This window comes from Pteronotus mesoamericanus, unplaced genomic scaffold (genome assembly GCF_021234165.1).
Source record: "Pteronotus mesoamericanus isolate MK-2021 breed Mesoamerican mustached bat unplaced genomic scaffold, CSHL_Meso_final scaffold_232, whole genome shotgun sequence".
NCBI classification, from domain to species: Eukaryota; Metazoa; Chordata; class Mammalia; order Chiroptera; family Mormoopidae; genus Pteronotus; species Pteronotus mesoamericanus.
The window spans coordinates 26,526,133-26,545,614 of record NW_026555311.1 but is presented as its reverse complement, the minus strand read 5'-3'; the positions used below and the strand labels follow the sequence as shown (position 1 = coordinate 26,545,614).

General features: G+C 34.9%; 1 protein-coding gene across 2 annotated transcripts in view; it reads left to right on the top strand.

The window, feature by feature from the left end:
* ARHGAP24 (Rho GTPase activating protein 24) overlaps positions 1 to 19,482 on the top strand; it is a 498,181-nt gene that overhangs the window by 39,845 nt on the left and 438,854 nt on the right. Inside the window, exon 1 of one of the 2 annotated variants that reach the window (XM_054591788.1) lies at positions 7,944 to 7,986. The exons of the other annotated variant lie outside the window; for it this stretch is intronic. The gene's annotated coding sequence lies outside the window, so the exon portion shown is untranslated. Of the gene's footprint in view, positions 1 to 7,943; positions 7,987 to 19,482 lie in introns of those variants that run through there. 2 annotated transcript variants of the gene reach the window in all.

The following is a 19,482-nucleotide window of genomic DNA, read 5'->3' as shown; positions in this document are numbered from 1 at the left end:
AAATTTGTAAGTAAAAGTGATAGGGCTCCCAAGAGCAGGCCCTGACAGAAGGACTTGAGAGAAAGTAGTTTTTTGGTTTGGTGATACAGGGAGACGTGGTAAAGGAGTGGACCAGCCAGACAGGGAAGAGAGGTAAGCAAGGGAAGGGAGTTTATGGAGGAAGTGACAGCTCCAGACAGCTGGGACCCACTTCTGCTGGGGGTTCTCTGCGAGCTGATAGACAATATTCTTCAGAACTAACACACCTAGGAAGCCCGATTCTGCAGCTTTACCCTGCCCATGTGCATGTACTGAGTTTGCACCTGTGATCCCAAAACTCCCCCAAGTAGAAGGATGCTGTTGTTTATTCTTCTGGATTTAATTTTGCTTTCTGAGTAGTAAGTCTTTTACACAGTTGAAAAGTTAAAACCATGTAAAAAGGTATAAATAAACTAATATATGTATATTGCGTGTGAACATATCTATTTTTTTTTGTTCTTCCTTCTTTGTTATACAAAAGGTACTACATATAAACTCTTTTGTATCTTCTTGTTTTTTTTCACTTAACAGTATGCCCTTCATTGTGTTGCAGTATCAACCAGTCTCCTATGGATGGGCATTTAGTCTAATTCCATATTTTGTCATTAAAAATTAATACTCAAAATTATTACTATTATTATCAGATTATTATTATTTGTACTTCTAAGTAAACCATAGGCATACATTGTTTCACATTTTAGAGATGAATCTTTAAGGTAAAATTTCTACTTGGTCAAAAGATAAATGCATATGTATTTTTTTAAAAAGATATTGGTATATTCTTATGCATAAGGTTATACAATATTGTACTCCCACATCAATGTGTAACAATGTCTGTTTCAGCTCAGCCTTGCCAACTTAGTATGCTGTCAAAAATTAACATTTTTATTTATCTAATAGGTACAGTTAGAATTTCTCTTACTTTGAGAATTTCATCTTTCCTCATTTTTTATTTTCATTTTTTATTTTTGATTTTGATTTTTAGAGAGAGAGTAAGGGAGGAAGGAAAAGAGGGAAGGAAACATCGATGTGAGAGAAACACTGACTGGTTGCCTTCCACAAATGGCCTGACTGAGGACCGAAGCCACACCCAGGCATGTGCCCTGACTGGGAATCAAATCGACTACCTTTCAGTCCAACCAAGTGAGCCAAGGCTCATCTTTCCTTATTGTTGCGGTCCAGGAAATTTATATTTTGTTGGTAAACTTTTAAATGAATATTTTTGTACTTTTTTTCCTGTTGGTATTTTGGTTTTTCCAGTCCTCAATTTCTAAAAGCTTTTATATATTAGAGCAATAAATTAAGGATTTAGTCTTCGTGATACATTTTGCAACTATGTTTTGTCATTAGTCTTTTGATCACTTTTTAAAAAATCACTCAAGATTTTTTCCCTAATTTTCATTAATTTATCAATATTTCACTATCTGGATTGTAAATCATAATTACAAAAGCTTCATCTGTGCCTATGTTTCTTCTAGTACTTGTATTTTTTTTGACACATTTAGATATCTAATTCATTTGGAATTTATTATGGTATAAATAGGATATAAAATCCACTTCTGTATTTTGCTAAATAGCTATCTCATTTCCCCAACCTTGGTTTTTAAAAAGTTTATTCTTTTCCCCAATGGTTTGAGAGGGCACCTTAATCATGTAACGAGTTTCCATGGTACTTAGAATTTTCTGTTCTGTTCTGTCTGTCTGTCTGTCAGTGCATTAGCCAGTACCTTACTCCTTTAAACATAGAAGCTTTATAGTACATTTAAACCTTTATGTTTAGCAGGTTTAGCTTATTTACCATGACATCATTATGTTTGACTTAATAAAACAATTTTTTTCATCTGTCCCTTAATTTGGACAATTAAGATTTTCCTTCCGTATATAACAATATCATTAATATGTTATCTTTGCCTATATAGTCTTTCCAAGTATTATATTATTTCCAATTATTATTTCCCAAATATTTTCCAAATATTAGTAGAAATTTTTATGGCTCATAAAGATTATCAATTTGCTTCCCAAAATGGCGTAACTGATACACAGCTCTTAGAAAATTAAAAAAAACACTTTATTTTTATTGTTGACACTATTACAGATGTCATCATTCCCCACCTTTGATAGCCAAAAGGCTAATTTATGTTTTTAGATTGTTAAAAAGTTAAATATTTTTTAATATCTTCAATCACTAGTTATTATTTCTTTTTGTCCTTTGTGACTTCCTTTTCATGTTGCCTTTTACTTGATTTTTAAATTGATTTGTGTGAACTTGCATATAAAAATATTGATCCTTCATCAATCATGCTTACTGCAATGCTTACCAGTTTATTAAAATTTTAATGTTATTTGTATTTTGTCAGGCAGATATTTCAAACTTTAGTTTGAAAAATTATGACTCTGCTTTTATTATTTCATTAGTCATATCTAAAGTCATTTTTCATTTATAGGTTAATGTGTATTTATAATTTTAAATGAATATGTAGTATTTATCAAAAGTATAAAAAAAAGCAATTCTAAGTGGCCTTGTAATTTTCTTCCCTGGACTAATATAGGTTTGATGCAGTAAATTAGAAGGCAATAGTGATATTATGGGCAGGGACTCTGACATCTTTAAGAAGTGACATCTAAATGAAAGGACAAGAGACTTTCTAAAATTATCACACAGAAATTCTCAAAATTACAGCACTCTAACACTATTGAAGGTAGAGCAAAAAGACCTCAGAGTGCCCTAAACTGATGTCCACAGAGCCATTGCAGAGTTATGAAAACATTAACTGACATTCAGTATAGAAAGGCAGCAGGGAGAGGGGAACAAAGAAATACATGATACTTCTAAAGACATTCTTAACTCCAATACTTAAAACAATAGTGCTTGGAGGCTTACAGTTCTTGTGTAACCAGAATCAGCTGTGAAGAATGACTTGTTTCCAGTGGTACCAGTTAGAGGACATTTTATAAAAATTATTTGTTACCTGTTTTTTATGACTTCCTAGATTCTAAACTCGTTGTCAATAATGATCATGGTTTATGCCTCAACTATTCTTTCATGCCACATTTAATAGATACTGAATGCTAGCTCGGTGTCATTGTTCTAGATTATTATTTTTTCACCCACTCATTATCCCTCTTGCCCAGGAGAAACGAAGGCTCATAGAGGTTATGCCCTCTGCTCAAGGTTGGTTTTGAACTCTGGATGATATGCTTTCCCCACCTGGCTAATCGCTTTCTCATTATACCTAGTACAGTACCATGCCTTGACTTGGTTCACTGCTTGCCAAGCAAATCAGAAAATTAAGTATGTTAAATTAATTATTAATTAGAGGTGGGAAGTGAATGACATGATTTATAATTTTGTTGGCAAAACAGCACATATACATGAAACAAGATTTCAATAAAATTATAGTTTAATGTCCATCATTTAATGTCCTTTCTCAGGACAACTGATTCAGCCCAGAAACCTTTACAAAGAAGCAATTTGATTTTTCTAGAATTTAAATGTATTTGTTTGGGGGGGAATAAAATTATCATCATCTGATACAAGGATCAAGGCACTGTGTATAGTCACATGTTAGATGGTCTTTCACCCTCCCCCACTAAATTCTTCACTGGGACTGGAAATCTCTCAGTCTTGTTCGTTATAAAAGAGAAACAAAAGAAAGCCATTTGTCTTCAAAGCCCTCCCTGCCCTTGGTTTGTTGTCAAATGATCTCCTACATCATTTTTCACATTCCATCTCCACAAAAAAATGTTTTTGTGTTGATGGTTTCTGCAAGTCATGCTTATATTTTTCTGTCTGCATGATTGTTATCTCCCCTATCCCCTTCAACTTCGGTGAGGTATGACGTTGTATCCTATGAGGAATTAGAAACATGCTTACCTAGTAAGATGAAGCCATTTACACACCCTTCCTTTGTACTTAAATTATTGCTTCAAAAACATCTTTGGCCTTCTACTCACCATAAACCAGCCAAGCAAGACAAACGGTGTGTTAAATGAGGTTTAATTTCTACATTAAATGTAGGAAAACATAAGATTTATGCAGTTTTGTCATGCAAAAGGTGGAAAGGTTGTCAGGGACTTTACAAATGACCATAAATCTGAGTGCCCAGACGCAGGAGACATGCAGTTAAGTTACCAAAGGCACTGAGGGGTTACTTAGATTACAATACCATTTTCTCAGGGAATATAGCAAATGCCAAAACTGAGCTTCATTATTTCTTTTCTTTTAATATAGGAGACCCTTTAACAAAGAGAGTAAGCATAGGTAATGTTCCCTCTCAGAATGCCCATCTGTCACGCAGCCTTCCCTAATGCAGTACCGGGAAAACAATGGGTACTCGGTTAATAAATATTTGCAAATGTGGACAATGGTAAGGGGGGAGGAAATTTCCTGACTATTTCTCCACATTCTGTCTTCTAATTTATTGAACAACACCCCTTGTTTTTTCTCTTATAAGATACTGTACTCATCTAGGTCACCTTTCCTTAGCCATCCATGCAGTGCCCAATTCTACCACTGCTGATTCAGAGCTATTTAGTTGAATATGCTTGGTGAAGGAAATTTTGAGGATGCAGATATGAATCAGCATTGACTGGACCTGGATGGGCAAAGGTGGGGAAAGGGAGAAAGGTTAACGTGATTCGATCAATGAAATTGGTGAGAATGTGTGGTGTATTTAGGAAACATGCAAGTGGGGGACAATTACTCACATGGAGAGTAATAGAGGAGTGGGAAAAAGATTGAAGGTGGAACTGAAGGCCAAAAATTTTTCTAAGAAAAATTATGCCCAATTATAGTTAAGATATTATCGAATATTTGGTATGCATCAGAGGAGAATCTAAATTTGGAGGTAGGACAGTGACATGATCAGATACTTGTTTTAGCAGTGTAGCTCTTGGCAAGCCATAGGATTGATCGAAGAGGACAAATCCCATTAATGAAAGTATAACATGCTCATGTAAATGGTCTTTAGCCTCAATCCGTGGACTCTCAAAAATGACATTCTGTTCCACTCATAAGCAACTATTATCCCATTTTCTTGGCTGATGTTCTGCTTATCAATTCCCCACCCCAATACTAACCTTTCATAGTCTCTAATATTGTGGAGATAAGGCAGTACCAGTTACATAGTGACTGAGGGTGGGTGTCAGGTGAATGGAAGGCAAGGTGCTGCCAGAGGGTCTTATGAACAACTTGAAATGATAATATAAGTTATATTATAATGGCCATCATTTCTTTCCAGCCTCTATCTAGACATACCCTTACATGGGCACCACTGCTTTCTAGTTCACCGCCTCCTATCCTCACTCCCATGGCCCCCCTACTGGAAGCTTTGCAGTAAACACTGCACCATTCTTGTCACATGTTACCCTCAGACCATATGCTCTTCTCGGTGACATTTCCAAACTCTGGGTCACTCCTTCTCCCACTTTTACCATTACTACCTACTGCTGATCCTAATGTACTATCTATTCAGTTCATTAAAACTGCCCTTGATGTTCATTTTAACATTTGTTCATTTTCACCTGCTTAAAGTGCTATTAGGAACATATTACATATTTTTCATATGTCTCACAAAAAACTTCACAGGAACTCTCTCACCATGACCAATTTAAGAGGCTAATATAGTTATCATTTATTAGTGACAATCAAGGACACTAAGCAGAGTTAATGTCAAGCCGTTATGTTAGAAAGAATGGTTAATGTCAGAATGTCGGTGAAGCTAAAACTATCAAGCCATTAAGCTCTCATTCCTTAACTCATTGGTACTTTGATGTCTGATTTGTAGAATTTTCTTTAGAAGTTTAAAGAAAACAGAAATGATATGTATCTTAATATATTACAGTGCTGATTTTCAATTTAGCTTGTGTTTGGATTCTCGCTTTGTGTCAATTGTTCCGACAAGTACTTAATTAAAACTTTGTAAATAATGAAAGAAAAATGCTAAGCCATCTATTTTAATAGTACCTGAGTTTAGGCTAAGCTTGGAAAAATATATTGAGATACTTAATTGACCTTTGATTTATTAAAGGCCTTTGTGAAGACAAATACACTTTAAATGACATAGTAATAAAATAAAACCAATGAATTTAGTGCAACTCAATCATACATCTCAGAGTTTTTTTATCTTGTTTTTGTTTTCAGTTCAGGTGATAAACTCAGGTGATAAAGCATCAAAATAGCAGACACCTAGCTTGCTACAAATCATTATTTTCACAACACAATCACCATAATATTGTATAATTATACATACAGGTGTTGATGTTAGTAGTAGTACTAGTAGTAAAACAACAGCAGCAGAAGTGAAGGTATTGGCGTTGATGAATACAGGCCACGTGCTGTTCCTGCTTGCACTGCTCCTTCTCCTCCCAGCTCTCCTCCCCCACCGTTTCCCACATTCTTGTTTAGTCAGGTACAGCTCTGGATATTTTATAAGGATTATCTAGAAGCATCAAAATAACTGAACTAAGTAGATGACACTATCCCAACTTTTCAGAAGTGGGGACTGCAGCTCCAAGAACTTAAATAATACTTAAGGTCTTATAATTCATACTTTGGAAGAACTGGAATATGAACTCAGATTCCTGAGTTCAAGCAAAACTCTTGCTTGCATTGGTACATTGTGCTGTCATGTTATCTTGTCTCAGTTTATCCAAACAACACAAAGTAAGGCAATTATACAATCATATGATTTTTTTTTCCCCTTTGGGACCAGCTTAGAGGTATGTAGAACTGTAAGTCTTTCACTTTGTCCTGACTTGCTTTTTCCCATGCATATTCAAATAGTTGGCCACTTTTATATTTTTCTGCCTGATGTGTGTATGGAAATAGCCTTCTAGTCACATGACCACATGCCAGATGGACTGGTCATTTGGCCCTTGGGCGGCTGAGATGTATCCAGGTGGCTCTGGCAGTCTTTGACGTGGTAGAATGGTATCTGATATATTCAGATAATGTTAGCTATTCAGTACTGAGAACAAAGGTTTATACATAAATGGAGACCACATTTCTTTTCTCAGACAGAAAGGAAGGCCTCTACTATTTAAGGATGCTTATTACATGTCTAACACTTTCCCATGTGTTCTCTGATTTCACTGTTAAGTCTAAGATGAAAATAATGTATTAAGTCACTTAACTTTTCTCTTGAGGAGAACTAAAGTACTTACTTGAGTACTATATATGACCTAGATTTCATTAAAAAAAAAACAACCTTACAATTATGTCTTGCAACCATATGCTCCAGAGCACCTCCTCATTACCATCCATTAGTGTGCCTCAAAGAATGTAAATCAATTTTAGACATGACTTAATCAAAATATGATTAAAATAGCAGCTCTGGAGGAGATAAAGATAGTATTTGTTAGACAAATGTAAATGTTTGTTATTTGTGCCATTCAAAGCCTCATTAACACTAATGAGACTTTTCCTAATGAAACTAAACTTTAGTTACCTTAATTCATAATGCTATATGGCCAAGTCTTCTAGTTGAATCACCAACTGCTCTGTAGTTGTTGCTTGAGAGTATTGAAGGTCTTTCTAGGTCAGGGGCACTATTGAAATTCAGGGATCTGTACTTCCCTCTGACCGTGTGACGTGCTGGGTGCTTGGGTTCTCAGTAAATAACCTTTCTGGGGTTCACTGAGATCATATATGTGATGTTTCTCTCCTTATGATACAGTATAATAATAAAGTGAAGATTGAGAATAGAGGTTGGTGTTTCCTAAGGCCCATTATCTTGGCCACTGTTACTGTACTATTCCGATGTTGAGCTTAGGTGAGGACTGTGGGTAATTGCTGCTGGCGTAATTTGCCTCCTGAAGTGGTAACGTTTTCAAACCAACCCAAAATTGAATTATTTCCTATCTATCTAGTCTAAGAGATTATACTTTTTGTATCTTTCAGGATTCCAAAGTAACTTTGCAGACACAAAATACAAAACAACTCAGAAACACTTTCTCCTTGCCTTAAGGGTAAGTGATGAGAAAATGTCATAATTACCAAAATTTTACATGTAATTAAAGATAATTGTGTAATTTGGACCAATTTGAAGGCATAAAATTGAAAGTGTTGTTTTAGAAATTTTCAACATGTTTAAAAGAGCATGTTAGATTTCTAAGAGGAATTATCACCCATAATAATGTAAGTATAGTTAGCAACTAGGGTCACATAGCTTACAATGAAATACCTTGTACATGAGTTGGGAGGAAGAATGGTTGTTTTTCTCCTCTGTAGGGAAAGTTTCTTGGTAAGAAATGAGAGAGAGTGTTCAAGGAATTTCATTCTATTGATTTCTTATATCACACTTAAAATTTTATAGAAAACAGGCATATCAACAAACCTATTTCTTGTTAGCCCTAAATCCTGTACATTTGCCAGGAGTACACTGTGATAGGGATTAATCCTCATAGAGGTCGGTCATTTTCTATAGAGGTAGTGACGAACAACCTAATTCTGTGCCTGTGGTTTGCATTAGTGTATCTAGCCAGTATTTTGGAGATTGGATAATCTATCAGTGATTACTCACAATTTCATTTGAAGATAACAGTATATTCTACATTTATCACGGTTTTACAAATGCTGTTTATCTCCGTCAAAGTTACCTGGAGAATTCTGCTGCAGAGCTCTGATTCCCCATTTTGTACCCTTGAGGCAGAATCTTGGAATGGGGCTATATTTTTACCAAATTCTTGGGTGACCTTAAGATTTCAATATTTATAACCATATTCTTTCCCATTTTACTATTTAATATTGCTTCTACTGTTAGTCTGTAACTAGGAAACATTGAATATATGTTGTATAAGATTTTAACCTTTTAATGGATTGGAATTTAATATAGTTAAATAAAGTTTCTATCACAGAACTGTGGAGTTAGTAACAGTAGTAGTTACCACATACTGAACATCTAAACATAAAATTAGGCCCCATGGCCATTCAAAATCTATCATTCTTGCTACAGCCCTTCATGGTGGATGATATTCTCATCTTATATATGGGAGGCAGGTTAGAGAGGTTAAGAAACTTGGATAAGGCCACGCTTACAGTAGGAGATGGAGTTAGGCTTTACATCCAAATATAGTTTAGTCAAAGCCCGCACTGAAGTCATTATGGCAGAATGCACATTGACAAGTTTGTGGCCATGCACAGGGCCACCACTCGTTAATATGCCACCTTTATATGAAGTAGAAAAAAGTCTCCTTATTGCTCAGAAAGATGCAGCCCAGGGTGCATACGCAGAGGCTGAGATAGGTGCCACATCTCCTCTCTCTTTCCATCGGTGCCCCTGTACAGTGAGCCACCTGAATTACTGTAGGTGGTAGCCAAGATGACACTTTTCATGAGAGAATTCATAGACCTAATATAAGCACAAAAACAGTATTAGGCAGCAGACTAAAATTCAATAACTGTGACAGGGACAGAGAAAGGGGAAAGCAAGGAGATAGCTTATTGATTGCCCAACTCTATTGATTTATTTTAATTACCTTTGGGGTTCTTGTGAAATGGAGTGGGTTTACATATCTGTGATGAAGGATAACTATATGATTGAGTAACATTTTAGCTAGTCCAGCATAGCTGGACTTGCCTTCATCTACATCTGTACTGTATCTATTATTAGTATCCAAATTATATTTTTGATACCAAACTGAAGTAATATTTATAAAATATTCAAGATCTAATTGAGCTTTTTCCTTTAGCTATATTTTTGTTAATAGTTTCACATACCCATGCATTATCAGCATTTTAAAGATAAAATAGCACATGTTTGTGGCTCACACTGTATACTTACATCCTTTTCACACCTATGCTGCCTCATCTTTTAGATATTTTATTGTATTTAATTTAAGCATTATTTATTCTGTCCACTAGAACACATGTCAGAAAATCAGGAGAGGTTTTAACCATCCCATTAAAAAAAATCAGCTTGACACAATTATGATGAATTTTCTTTAAAAGAAATACAAAGTCATGAATTTCTTGGGCAAAAAAAAAAAAAAGAAAAAAATCATTGCTAAATCTCCACAACATACGGCTATTGAGCCAAGGATGTTATATAAACAAGCAATACTAATCACGGAGCACCTACTGTGTGTCACATTCTGTTCTGTTCTTTGAAAGCTGTTAGCTCATTAATTTAATCACCACAGTCAGTCTTTTAGAGGTTGCTTTCTGGGGAAGAGGCGATAGATGTACTTTGGCTGTTTTAGTACAGACCTGTCACCATTCCTAGAAAAAACCATCCCAGCAAATATTTTATGTTAGTGCATTGGCCACGAACATCCCCTACACAATGAGCCGCACCCTGGATTTCCTAGAGTAGTGGATGCACCCATGTTCCTATGTTTTTAGAGGGTCACCCTTTTATTTTGTTCTCATTCTTTATGTTAGAAAAATAGAATCAGGTTTTATGTAGTGGCTTTTATCCTTCCCCAGGGTGCCTGTTCTCCAAGGTGTATGCTTTTAATTTTTTGTTCCATTTCCTTCCTTTGAAATGGAAATGAAAGTGGATCCTAATGAATTCAGAATTTGTTATGATGAACTTGTATTGATGTACACTAACTTGACTGGACAGAGCATGAAATATGTTTTAAAGATTTTTTAAAAATAGCTCAATATAGCTTTCTTAAAATCAGATTATGAGATTAAAAAGTAGTAGCCTGAGAAAACAATGATTTTAAATGTTAGGTGCTAATGGTATGGAGCTACCTTGAAGCCACTGTTGAATACCACAGGGGTTCTGCCTGCATGAAGAGATGAAGAACTCCCAGGATCATTTTTTTGTGATTGTTACTATTGAACAAACTCACTTTGATCTTATCTCTTTCTTAGGACTCTACTGGAGAATGCTTCAGATAGCTACTGAAATTTTGAAAGCAAATGCCACTTTACTTCTATTGCTCAACTGACCATCACTAATACATTTATGAGTCTCTTATACAGAATATATACATGTGGGGAAATATCCTTCTGTCACCTTTAAAGATAAATACTGCTCAGCTTTGTTTATATTAGATACATACTTACAAAGCAATATACTATATTGTGGTAATATTTTACATTTAGGAGTATTGACACATGATCTGTACATTTGTTGTGTGGCATTTCTCAGAAGTTCAAACAGTGATTTTATTCTTGTTTAATGTGCACTCACTGCTTTGTCTACTATGGGTCAGCAGTCTCCTGAACATTTGATTCTCTTAGGAGATGTAGGATAGATCAGTGGAATGTATATAGGCACTCTGAGCTCCAGAGAAAGGTATAATAGAAATATTGTTACTGTACTAAAGGGAAAACTGAAGTGGAAATAGTTTCAGGGGACATTACTGCATTTTCTAAGGCTATATCTTATTAATAATTCATTATTATTTAGAATACAAAGTAATTTTGTATTTCTTTTATTCAGGATAGCTCCAGCATATTTTCAGTACCTCCTCATAAACTTCACTTCTGATTTCTAATAAATTAGCATACCAATTTTGGGCATTAATTATATCAAATTGTACACTAGGTAGTCTACAGAGTATAGTTGACCCTGTACTCTGTAGGGGATTAGGGGAACAGATTTCTGTACAGTCAAAAATTTGTGTGTAACTTCTGATTTCCAAAACTTAATAATACCCTACTGTTGATTGGAAGTTTTACCGTTAACACAGAAACAGCCAATTAACACGTTTTGTATGTTACATGAATTGTATACTGTATTCTTGCAATAAAGCAAGCTAGAGAAAAGAAAATGTTATTAAAAAACCATAAGAAATGAAAAACATTTATAGTACTGTACTATATTTACCGATACTGTAAGCTTATGTTGTCTGTTTAGAAGATGAATCGTTTTTAGTACCTACATCCATATTGTCTTATATGATACAAAACATTGATGATGTTTTTGGGTTGGCCAAAAGTTCATTTAGTTTTTTTTCCATAAGATGGCTCTCGTAGCACTTAGTTGTATTCAACTTCATTCAAAACAACTTTGTTAGATTGTATCGTGACAGCTGTCATATCAGCATGTATGAAAAAAAAAAAATCACTCATATACTGATGAGCACTTAGGTTGCTTCCAGTACTTTGCTATTATAAATTGTGCTACTATGAACATTGAGGTGCATAGGTTCTTTTAAATTGGTGTTTTGAGATTCTTACGGTATAATCCCAGCAGTGGAATGGCTGGGTCAAAAGGAAATTCCATCAAAAAACTGTGGTACATTTACACAATGTAATATTATGCAGCAGAAAGGAAGAAAGAGCTACTATCCTTCGCGACATCATGGGTGGAACTGGGGAGCATTTTGCTAAGTGAAATAAGCCAGGGGGTGAAAGACAAATACCATATGATCTCACCTATAAATGGAACCTAATCAACAAAACAAACAAGCAAGGAAAATATAACCAGCAACATTGGAAGAAAAAGAAACTGACAGTAACGAGAGGGAAGGAGGGAGGGAGGTAACAGGGAGAGGAAGGGGAAGGGACAAATCAAAGAACATGTATAAAGGACTCACTGACAAAGCCAAAGTGGGGAAGGATTGAGGGTGAGGCAGGGGAAAGTGGTGGCAGGGTAATGGAGACAAATGTACTTGAACAATAAAAAATATTTTTTAAATTAAAAAATAAAATTAAAAATCAAAATTGGTGAACTTTTGTGTAGCCATATTGATATTGAAGGTAGAAGAAAATACACAACATTTTTGGCATATTATGCTTTATTATTTTAAGAAAGGTAAAAATGCAACTGAAACACTCAAAAGATGTGTGCAGTGTATGGAGAAGGTGCTGTTACTGATCAAATGTGTAAAACATGCTTTGAGAAGTTACATGCTAGAGATTTCTCACTGGATCATGCTCCATGGTTTGGTAGCAAGTTGAAATTGATAGAGATCAAATTGAGGCATTAATTGAGAACAGTCAACATTAGACCATGCAGGAGGTAGCGGACATACTCAAAATATCCAGATCAATAAAGTTATTGGTGAAAATGAAAAATGTATCTTTTATTTTATGGAAAAAACCTTACAGACTTTTTGGCCAACTCAATATATGTGTCACCAACACTAGACATCAAAAATAAAATGTGAAAAAGAAATTAATTTATTTTCAGGTATGACAACTTATGCATTAATAATGAAGAAGCAACAATATGATTACTTTATTGTAGCCTAGTGCAAACAATATAATTACTTTAAGGTAGTAAGGATACCTCCAAACAATTTTCCAATGCATTTATTTTTAACAGCCCATGTATAAGTGGAGAACAGGGCACATTTCCTATTTGGGAGAATAAGAAATGACTAATAATAATAAAAAGGCAAAATTAAAAGTTTTGAGCCACAAATTTCCATGAAAGTATTATGAAAGGCCAGGTCACTTCTGACTTGAGGAAGCCCCTCTTCTTCCTGAATGTCTCCCATTGCCAGTCTTATCCACTCCAAGATGTTTGTTTGATTATTTATTTATTTATTTAATTTATTTAATTAATTTATTTTTGCTTTGAGAGAGAGAGAGAGAGAAGGAGGAAAGGAAGAGGGGGAGAGAAACATCGATTGGTTGCCTTTCATAGGCACCCTGACCAGGGACTGAAACTGCAAACCTATGCACATGTCCTGACTGGGAATTGAACCCATGACCTTGTGGTTTGCTAGATGATGCCCAACCAACTGAGCCACACCAGACAGGACCAAGACCTTTATTTTGTATATGAAAAATTTTGCCTGAGTGTGTTGAACTCTTTCACTCTTCTTTTATACCTTAGTTCTCTTCTTGTCCAAGGGAGAACGAAATAGTGCTTTCTTTTGTACACTCATTCTTAATACTGCTTCCCAAGCATTACTTTGAAAACAGAAATACTCATTCTCAAATCTGCCAAGTATTTTTTTTCTTCCATCTTTTAAATGACTCCTGAAATTTCACCTCATGCGAAAAATCTTGATTTGATCAAAGAAGTAGATTTGGATTTTCTGGCTGCTCAGAATTGACAACAAGCATCCATTTTCCTCCCCTGATTTCCTGAGACATCTACTCAATAGTTTGTTTAGTACTTTTTATATTCCAGGAACATAAACATATCTAGAATGAGTTTCTCAAACACTGATAAAGAAGACAGGTATATGAACAATGGATTACAATATAACATAGTCAATGCTGTAATATCAGTGTTTATTTGATGTGCATTGTGAACACAAAGAATAGAATACCTACCTCTGGAGGAGCTGAGGAGCAGGGCTGTGCCAAAAAGAAAAGAGAGGGAAATTCACTAAAAAAGGAATCAGTCTATAGAAAGACATAGAAGCAAGGAAAAGTGTAGATTTGGGTCAGATTGTGATATACCCTGAATTCCATACCATGACAGCTGGGTTTAAACAAGATAATGTCAAGTGATAAATGCAGGGATCAGAAATTATATACAGAATGCAAGAGAAAAAAAATATTAGTTATTATTGCTAAAAATACTATTGCTTGTTTCTAGTCATAATATCCAGTAAGAAATCAGGAGTCATCGGAGATTTTTAAGCAGAGAAATTAATGAGTAGATGTGCTACAAGAAAATTGCTGTAGTATCACTTTGAGAAAATATAAATACTGTCTCTTTAGATAGAATGTGGATTGTAAGGAGAGAGGTTGGGGTGTAGATGATAAGATGGCAATTGTAACAATACTGTAGGGAAGATATAATTAGATTCTAGTGACGTAGATGTGAGAATTAACCTTTTCATATCTCAGTTTCTTCATAAATACTTGGATTATAATAGCATCTAATTCATAGGATTTCCAGGAGGATTGAATGAATTAATATTTTCAAAGCCATTATAACAGTGCCTTGCAAGTACTATAAGTTTAACAAAATTCACACAGGTGAATATTGCTTGTATGCCTTTTGCTTATTCATGAGACCTAGATTGTTGTAATTGGACATGAATTGTAGCTATGTCAATTCCTCTGAATAGGCATTAATAAAAAAAACAGCTCATTTCAGTTGATAATAATTATAGTAACATTCAATTGATACTTGTCTGTTCAATGATATCAGAGTAGAGACAAGTCTTGCTCTTCTGAATCAGGTAAGTAATAACACTTTGACTACTTTTTATCTCGTTTTCTTTAGTTATGTCAAAATCCTTCATGTGCATAACGTGTACTGTCATGGTAGTATATCAGCAGTAAACATTTTAAAAGTTATGTGCATATAGCTATAGAATGATTTTGTTGTTATCATCAAGGATTCTATTAGAACTCAGATTTGTTCCCAAGAAGAGATAGTAACCTACAGTATTCTAGATGCATCGTTAAATCAAATTATAGATTTGGGCAAGTACACTGTGATGCATACTTTGGTAGCATGCTGCTTTTAAGTCTGATTAAATGAATCCCCTTTTTAAAAAAATAATTGAATTTGCTTGATTTTGTATTAAAAGACTTGCTTGATGTGGTTTAATATTCAGACTTTCAGTATAAGGTTTTGATAATTTAGAATAAAATATTGTCAGAGGGCTTACTCCAGTTCATTTGGCCTGAAAATTTTTTTAAAAATTTTTTATTTGTTTATTATTATTTTTAATTCAAATACATTTGTCTCTGCCTTCCCCCCACCACCTTCCCCTGCCCCCTCCCCCCACCCTCCCTCAATCTTTCCCCTTTGGTTTTGTCCATGAGTCCTTGCTATACGTTCTCCGACCCTCCCCTCCCCTTCCCTTCCTTTTCCCCTGTCCCCCTCTCCCTCCATCCCTCTTGTCTCTGTTCATTTCTTTTCCTTCCAGTGTTGCTGGTCTTATTTTCCTTGCATCTTTGTATTGTTGGTTAGGTTCTGCTTATAGGTGAGATCATATGGTATTTGTCTTTCGCCCCCTGGCTTATTTCGCTTAGCATAATGCTCTCTAGTTCCATCCATGCTGTCGTGAAGTTTAGTAGTTCTTTTCTTCTTTCTGCTGTGTAGTATTCCATTGTGTAAATGTACCGTAGTTTTTTGATCCAATCATCTACTGATGGGCATTTAGGTTGCTTCCAACACTTGGCTATTGTAAATTGTGCTGCTATGAACATTGGGGTGCAGAAGTTCTTTTGAATTGGCATTTTGATTCTTTAGATCACTTTTTCTCTGGCTTTTCATTACCATTTAGATATTCTAAATTAGAGTTTCTCAACCTCAGAATTATTGACATTTTTTGTCAGATAGTTCTTTGTTGTGTTGTTTGATCTGTACATTGCAAGATGTTTAGTTTAGCCACATCCCTGGCTTCTACCTACTGGATACCAGTAGATCCCCTGTTGTGACAACCAAATATATCTCTAGATATTGCCAAATGCCTCCTGAGAGCATGGATGGGGTGGGGTGGAATAGGGATTACCCCTAAATGAGAAAAACTGTTCTAAATGATGATTAACAGATACAAAAAGGTATAATTTCCCTGAGTCAGGCATCCAAAGTATCAATTTGCTCAGGGTTCATCTGAACAAATTGTTTGTTTTTTTTTAACTAGCTTTCTTTAGGCAATAAATTTATCTCTTGGGGGAATATTATGATAAATGTATTTTCTTCCAAATTATTTTTCTGGCTTATTAATATTTTAGGTATTCCATTTGGAAGGTTCTACCAAGCAAAACCTTATGTACCATCTAGTTGACTCTGATGCTAATTTATTTATTTCTATAATCAGTCATATGAACATTGTACTTAAAAAAAAACTCTTTCTGCTTTATTTTTATTTTTTTTTGAGAATTGCTTAATTTAAGCCCATTCATATTATATGAGGTCTGCCTGGAAAAAGTCTAGCCATTGTTAATATAATGAGAATGGTTTGTGCAACATCAATGTAAGAGCCAAGGAGAGTAGACTGGAATGTGTATGTGTGAACAATGATGGCTTCACTGTATTAGTCAATGGGGTTGGTAGATGCTGTTGAGTGGGCATGTGTATGGTATGGCCTTTGCATTTAAAATGACTGAGCAAATAGAGCAATGAACCTGCATTAAAATTTTGCATTAAGCTTGAACATTCCTGCATGGAAACTATTCAGATGATTCAGAAGGCTGCAGCTACAGGCAACTGATGGTTGGCTGCTTTGTCACAGCAGTGCACCCACTCATGCATCATGTCTTGTGCAAAGTTTTTTTGTTGAAACATCAAATCACCCAGGTGACTCAGCCCCTCTATAGCCCATATTTGGTGACCTGCAACTTCTGTTTTTTCCCAAAACTAAAATCACCTTTGAATGAGAAGAGATTTCAGACCATTGATGAGATTAAGAAAAATACAACAGGGCAGCTGATGGAGACTGAGAGAACCCTGTGAGGTTCCAAGGTCCTAATTTGAAGGGGACTGAGGTGTCATTGTCCTCTGTACAATGTTTCTTTTATCTCGTATCTTCTTCAATAAATGTCTCTAGTTTTCATATTACATGGTTGGATACTTTCTGGACAGACCTCGTATTCACAATGCCAAGGACTAGAGTGGCATTCAGTCAATGTTTGTTGAATATATGAATGTATGAAATGAAGGGCCTCACTCTCATATTTATCTATCTATGGTGAATGAATTACCTTTCCATTTTTTAATAAAAGGATCTGCATCTTGTTTTCAATTAAGGTCTAGTTAATTGAAAAATTAACCTCCACTTCTAGTTAACAAATAAACATTTCCAACATAATTTTCATTTTTATCAAAAAAAGTAGGGTCTAGTTTATGTAAAAATAATTTAAAAAGCAATCTATGAAGCCAATAGAGTTACAACAAATACATATTTCACTTTCCAAATGAATTAGAATCATGATAAACTGTTCATCTTCATAGTGAAGTACTACTTTACTATGAAAGTAAATCATTATCTTTATCAGATCTTCTCCTATGTGGATATTTGGTCTAGCCTCTAGACTATTTCATTGTGATATGTAACTTTAATAAGAACATCTTCTTCACCCTCTTTACTAGTCCTGAGAGCTTGTTACTTTGAAGTCTCCAAGAACACAATGGATCAGAGAACACTCTGCCTACTATACATTTTTAAACCTCTCATTTCGTAGGTCAAAGGCACTTGGAATGCATCTCTGGATTGTGATTTGACAATAAGCACCCACACAACACTTCATTGAGAAAATACACAACTGATACATTCAATACTGGCTTTGCTAATTGTACCAAATATTATATCTCAGTTCCCCAAATAAATTGTAAGCTCTCTATAATTAGAAATTGTCTGATTATACATTATATAATGTTCTGTAGTGTAAGAAGAGACCGAAATCACTCAGAAAAATCTAGATTCTCTTCCTGCATGGTATTATTTTATGTATTTAATGATACAAGGATCACTAGGAAAATTATTCTAAGGACTGAGACAGAGAGGAGGCACTTAGCAATTTTTGTTCAAAGAAATGATTAGTGAGTTAATGAATGTTTGACCTTAGGTTTTTTTTATTTGCATAAGTGCAGAATTATTTTCCATAATCAAGGTGATACAGGGTTTTAAAAATAGCTTTTATGCAGTTTGGTAGTATTCTGTAATTTTCTAGAAACACAGATCATATGGGCAGAAGGTTGGGTTCCCTTTTTGTGTAAAATCCTTTCTTTCCTCTCTTAGGGTATATGTGTTAAGCATATCAATGGGACCTTGTGTGTCAACTCTTCGACCAAGGGCTTTAAGTTCAGCCCTGACCTAGAGGTTAAAAACTACAGGATCAAGAGTAGAAGATAAAATTTTAGCAAAAGAAATGCACTACAAATTCTGGGAGATGATATTTTCCCAAGTGTTTCCGAAGTATGTCGATGATATATTTTAGTCCACTTCACTGTCCCCAGCACTTAGAACAGTGCTTGGCACATAGGAAACTCTCAGTGAATATTTGTTAGTGGATGAATAAATGAACATATGGAAAAAAACATATGGAAGAACATATGTTCTCTAAGCACAGGGCTTTGACTAGCATGGGTTTGTTTGTTGGAGGAATGAGGAGTGTATTCTTATTTACAAGTGACCTTCAGGGTGTAACTAATTTGCAGCTTCTCTAAATCATTTTGATTAGGCTGAAAATTGTAGGAAAACAGAAGCATCTCAATACCTAATTTTTTATTTCTGGCCTCACAACTCATTTATGTTTTATTAAATCTTTAATATAGGTATTCCAACTATCTTTGCTTTAAATGCAGAAGGTGGGCAAAAGTTGGTTAATAACAATAGTAAATAATCCAATAATTAATAGATAAATAATACAAGAATAAACTCTGTGTTTCACATCCTCATAACTGTAAACATTTTACCCTCCCAATAAAAGCTGATAACTATGCTGAGTAATTACTTTGCTTTTTCATTAAATACTCAGTTTCTATTAACTCAATTTAACAAATAAAAGAAGCAAAAGCTAATTAAACAGGTTTGTACAAGATCACTTTTGTAAACTAAGAAGTAGCAGTTCTGGGACTTCAGCCCCAGACTTCTCATTTCAAAGTCCATCCCCCTTCCATACCATGCTGTTTCATTGACCAA